General features: G+C 44.4%; 1 pseudogene; it reads right to left on the bottom strand.

Moving 5' to 3' along the window:
* Nucleotides 1–2,989: 2,989 nt before the first annotated feature.
* LOC143398925 (aftiphilin-like) lies at nucleotides 2,990–5,811 on the bottom strand (annotated as a pseudogene).
* Between the last annotated feature and the right edge of the window lie 265 nt (nucleotides 5,812–6,076).

Consider the following 6,076-nt stretch of genomic DNA (forward strand, 5'->3'; position numbering starts at 1 on the left):
TCATATTTGCTGAACTAGGTGAGACCTGAGTGTGTCCCTGTTCTGACTTTTCTGGGCATGTATGGCACTCTAGGTGACCCTCTCCTTCTATGAGGAGGATGCATGTGGCGGGTGAGCTTGCTGAGAGACATCTGCTAGAGAAATGGGAGGGCAGTTTCCCTGGGTCTGGCTGGAGGAGCTGTTCCCATGGGGAGGAACTGAGGGACTATTCCAGCAGGTATGGTTCACTCCATCATTTGGTCTACTTTGAATAAATCGAAACTGAATATCGTAAACTTGTGTCATCTTGGTCATCTGGTAACCCCCTCCCCCACTCTGCATTGTTGGAAAATCTGGTTCCCCTCCCTCTATGGGATCTTCTGGTAGTTCTTTCTGGAGTATCTGTGGCTCCAGTGTGTAGAAGTTATGATAAAATGGGAGTAGAGGATCTAGAGGATTCTTCCCCATCCATAAAGCTAACCTATTACAGAGGTTTCCATTGTATCAGCCTTGTTTTGAGAATTCACCCTGCTTTCCTGTCTTCATGTGCTTTTTTTTTTCTGGTTATTTTTATCTCTGTTACTGGTTCCTTAAGACACAGGCAATGATGCACTGATCCCTAGTCTCTCAGAAAAGATCTTGGCTAATTGGGTAATATAGAGCTATAAGCCTATAACTAATAAAAATATAACACATTACTCTAAAACAGTCTGGTCACTGAATGATATTCTGAATTTTTTATGTTCTTGCAATTAGTGTTAGTCTGTCAGAGCTTAAATGGATGGAAGAGATTGAGTAGGTGCAGGTATTTATGCAATTGCATGAAAGGGAGTCTGAACAGCTAGGATCTAAGTGGATTGTGCAAGAAAGTCTGGTGTGCAAGGACAGTGGAAGGAAAGTTGAGACATTTCCATTCTCTCAATAATGGTGCTGGCTGGCCCACCACTGGGTTTCAGCTTGATCCAAGCCACACAGACCTTCCTACAGGTCAGGGATACCAGCCATTGGCTGGAGAACAAATCCCAGGAAGCTGCCTGGGCTGCAGAGAAATGGGTGAACCTGAGACTGAGACCCAGAGCAATTGGTCACTGCCCCACCTTCCAGCCTTTTTTGCTTAATGGAGGAAGAGGGCTGCTGGCCAAAAAGGACATGTCAGTGGGTGTTGGAATGGCTAGATTGTGACCTAGGGAGGGGACTGGTCTCCCCTTTGAAGATCTGACAGGATCCACCATTTGGTCAAGGCTGCTGGAGTGGAGCCAGCATTCCACTGATAATTATGAACAAGAGGACTGGCAGGAGTGCAAAAGGGGCAAAACGACCCAGCTATGGCTTGGAAACCAGTAAGTAAAGAGAAAGAAAATTTTTTAAAACCTGGAGCTTCTTCCATTCGATTTTGAGACTTGGGACAAAGAAGTGACTGTGAAGCCAGCTGGGTAGCCACAGGGCCCCAAGTATACATGTTGAAAGCCACAGCCCTGGGCTGCAGAAGCACTGCAAGAAGTGAGGTCCAGACTGCGGGAAGATGTTGAGGAGCACCTGCATGGCCTTCTCATCCGAGACACATACCAGGCCTGGGCTGTAACCAGAGCACAGTGCAGCCAGGGAGTGGGGAGGGCCCCTGAGCATGCTCCTCCTGCACTCACTGCTCCCCAACCTCACAGCTCCAAACCAACAAGCTCTTCTCCTGCCTGTGGGCACTTCCAGTGGAGCCCTGCCTGCTGCCAGAACTCAGGAGGCACCAGGGCCTCCTGGAGTCCCTGTGCCTACAGGTTATCTGCCTCTTGGTCTCGCTGGTTTCTGCAGACAATGATCCCTTAATCTCTCAACATGGTCAATGTGATATTCATCAGACACAGTGTCTTGACATAAGAAGAGAGCCTCAGCAGGTGGAGGGGCTGTTGATAGAAACCCCACACAGCTGGTTGATTTTCTCTCTAAGGTATGTAATCCCTGGGAGGATCAAAGATAAGAGCCCACACGTTTTGTTGCAGCCCTTGCCAAAGGATCTTCCAGGAAGCCTCAAGCAAAGGATGGCAGGTCACCCTCTTTCAAAAGTCAATGTTCCTCCTGTAGGGAAAAACTGAGGGGGACCCCGAGTACAATGAGAGTGGGGACTCACTGAGTTGATAGCATCACGATTATAAGAGTGACCTGATAGACTCAGCAACAACCTTTGCTCCAAATCTTGAATGCAAACAGGCAGAAGAGAGATTGAGACACAGTTTCATGGATACAAGAAACCCATCTGCAGTGCTCCCAGTGGCTCTCCTCCAAAGTGGGTGGAGAACAGGCTTAACCTGAGCCCAGGAAAAAACACAGTATGTGGGAGACCCTTCCTGGTGCCCCCAGGGAGAGGGAAACTGTGGCTACAACCAAAGAATCTAGAATAAAAGTGTGCCAGTATTGGGGCAAAGTTTAAATACTGTACATGAGTGTGCTTCTCCCAGGTCACCAACAAGGTGAGAATCACGTGTCTGTGCATTTTAGGAAGAGTCCAGAAGATGATAAAGGACAACAGGTAAATCTTCCATTCCAGGACCCCTGTCATTGTCCATTTCCAGCAGGAAGCAACTTGGAGATGTTGTCATGCAGTTTTCCTCAGAAATGGAAAGTAGCAATTGACAGAAAATGTAATGGGAGTCCACTTCATTCTCTTAGTGCAGACCTTGCTGCTCTGCCACTGAGGTTATTTTACTTTATTTTTATTTTAAAAGTTTTGTAAAAAGGACACCACCAGTGTATTTCACAAAGATATCAATGTATATACCCCAGCAACACAAAAAGAATAAATTCTCAAAAATATTCACCCCCGATTATTCACATGTTTTCTAATATAAATTTAGGACTTCAGTATGTAAATAAATATACATTACTATGTATACCTTTTTAGTGTGGCTTACCAACAAATCAGCTGAACTTGAATTTTCTTTAATTAAAGCAGGTATGCTTTTGATGGTAGGGAAGGCAGAAGGAGAGAAAGCATTTGAAACTGTCCAGTTCACGTCAGTTATCAGTCTGCTTGATCCTGGGAGCTGGTGGAAGGTGTTAACGTGGCTGGGAACATCAACACCTTGGCATGCATAAATGTCAAGTCAGGAAGGCTGGCAATCACCTTGATAGCTTCTTCACTCAAGTGCTCTTCTCTTTTTGGTTTCCTGGTAGATGTGCTTGTCTTCTCTACTGTGGACATGAGTCTTGCAAATGCATCAGTCACTTTGAGGCTTGAGGTGGAGTTTCCAGCTTAGAAGTTGTTAATTCATACAACTCTGGATCCACACCTGGGATTGTGTTTCTGCTGCTAGAGCTACTGTCATCCACGGGCCCAAAGAAATCAAGGTTCAGAAGAGTGGAACCTCCACTAACATCTAAAGGGTAAGTAAGGCCACTGCTACTCCAGTCACACTGGACGGGTGGTAGAGACTCCTGGAATTGATCAGATGTACATGTGTTCATCTCTGGTGTCAGGGTGGTTGTCTGACCAATGGAAGCAATTTTTTTCTGTGGCAGAGAGGGTTTCAGTAGTTCCTTGGTGGGGCTCTAACATGCCCAATCCTGTTTCATACATGGGCACTATAACAGGCTGCTTCTTATTGCCCGTGAAGAGAATGTTTCGGGTGTCTATTCCTAAGGAGCACAAAAGCTTCTTGTTGCTATGGGAGCCGCCCCACTGATATCTCAAGCCATGTGCATCAGGGATATCCTGTAGATTGGTCCACACATCCAGCAGTTCTCTGCTTTCAGCTAAGGCCTCTCTTGTTTTTATTGGCAAGGTGCTTGTTTCCAGCAAGTGCTTCAGGAAAGAAACATCCTCTTTAGCATCAGGGACATATATGGAAGGAAAACATGCTTTGAAAATTTGTTCCAGGTGGTTTAGTAAAGCTGTCTGAATGGAAGTGGCTGATTCCTGTAAATGGCCACTAGCAACTGCTCCTTTGGGAGTTGCTAAAGGGATACTGTGCATTTTGGGGGTTCCTGGAGTATCAACATTTCCATCTGTCCTATGTGACTGCCAGACTTCCTTTCATTGATGAGCTTCAGTGGCCTGCTGATCTCCAAAAGCAGACCAGGAACAACCATCTATTTGTTCATCCCCAAAAGCATTCCAATCTACAACTTGGCTAGGATCAGCTGAACTGAAGTCCGCAAAGTCATCAGAGTCTTGAAAAGCACTGCAGTCATCTTGAATATTTGGCACTGAATCAAAATCTCCAAACTCACTGTCTTGCCCATTTTTCAGTTCTGAAACAGGTTCAGGGCCTGTTCCACTAGACTTTCTTGCCAATTGACATTTCTCTGATAAACTATCAGAAGTATGTTTCAGGTCTGAATCAGTAAATACCATTTCCTCCGGGTAAGAAGCAGCATTTGTATCTCCAAATTCTCCAAAGTCATCACTTAATTCACTAAAATGTGGAGAGTGCTCTGAGGACTCTTCAAAAGTGACATCACTCATTCACTTGAGTACCAATGATGAAAGGTGGAGTGGTGCCACTGGCTGTGCCAAAGTTACCAAAATCATCCTCATTGGTATCATCGCAAGTCACAAAATCATTACTACTATCGCCATTTTTTACACTTACAGAATCATCCAAAACATTTTCTTCTGTAGGACCAATGTTTGGGATTTGGGAATTAGTAAACTTTCTACTTTCTTCTTTGGAAGAACCAAGTTCTTCATCAGCATCAAAAGTTTGAATAGAATCCATGCATAGGTCAGCACATTTTGAAGTAACTAAATGAAGTTTTTCCTCAGTTTTACATTGTTCTTTCCTAATGAATTATCAGTCGAATCTACCAAATTCCAAGCCTTTGATTGATTATTTGAATTTAAAAATTCATCCTGTTGCAGCATTGGAAGGCCGTGTTTAAAAACATCCAAACTTGTGTTAGGTGCTGTGCTTATTTCTGAAACACAAACTGATCCTCTCCATCAGTGTCTCATTTTTCATCAAAACTTTTAACCAAAGTCACTTCTTTTACAGAATTCAGTTCATTGACTCTGTTATTTTTTTTTTTCCTGAATGGTTAGTGCATCTCTCTCATTTAAAACTGCACATCTTATTTCTTCTAGTTGTATCCTTTTGGGAAAATGTGGCAAAATCTGCAAATTCCTCAGCAGGACTAGGTGCAAAGTCTAAATTATACTCAATGCTATGAGTGCTCAGAGGCTTTTGTCCCTTTGAATCAGCTACACTGTCCAGGTCTGTTCCCTGAGGATTCACAGTTTCCAACCCTGCAAACCCATTTGTTAGAATCTCCAGACAAGGAGATTCTCTAACTGCTAGTTTTGATGAACAATGTTCATATCAGTTCTAAAATCCAGCTCTCTAACTGCTAGTTTTGATGAACAATGTTCATATCAGTTCTAAAATCTCCTGGAGTGAAACTTTCAGGTGTTCCAACATTCTGTCTCTGCTCTATTACTTTGTTTAAATCTCCTGGATTTTCCATGTCATCAGTAGAAATATCTAAAGTTTTAGATGAAATAATTTCTTTGCTAATGGTACAAAGTAAAACATCAGACTGACCTTTCATGGGAGTACAAAGTTCAGCAGTGATGTCCTTATTATTACCATGTTTAATGGACTTAAAGCTTGTAAGGCTATCTAATTTTCTGAGAAATCATGAATTGGCATAAAATGGTTTGAAGATACAAACTCTTCCTTAGGACGAGTATAATCTGGTGTATCAAAATCGACAAACCATATGCCAGAAGGGCTGACTTCTGAAAATCCACCAAATTCCCCCAAATTCATCATCATCATCATCCTCTGCTCTATTGCCTAGTGGTGGTGGGCATGAAGAGTACATTCGAATGATGTCTGGCTCCATTGTTCAGTTGCTTTCTAAGGATTAATTGGTCCGGGGCGGCTGCGACGGGCACGGCTCAGGGGCCCTGGGAGGTACTGGCTCCCAGGGAAGGACTGGCTATTCGGAGCTGGTGAGAGCAGAAGGCAGGCTGCTCCCAGCCCTGTCAACGCAGCAGCGCCATGGACGCCCTCCAGGAGTTTTAGTGCTGCCGCGGGACCCCCTGTCCCACTACCCTCCGCCCTCTGCCACCGCCCTCTCCTCCTCCGCCCCCTCCTCCTCCGCGGAG

This window comes from Callospermophilus lateralis, chromosome 5, assembly GCF_048772815.1.
Source record: "Callospermophilus lateralis isolate mCalLat2 chromosome 5, mCalLat2.hap1, whole genome shotgun sequence".
In the NCBI taxonomy this organism is placed as follows: Eukaryota; Metazoa; Chordata; class Mammalia; order Rodentia; family Sciuridae; genus Callospermophilus; species Callospermophilus lateralis.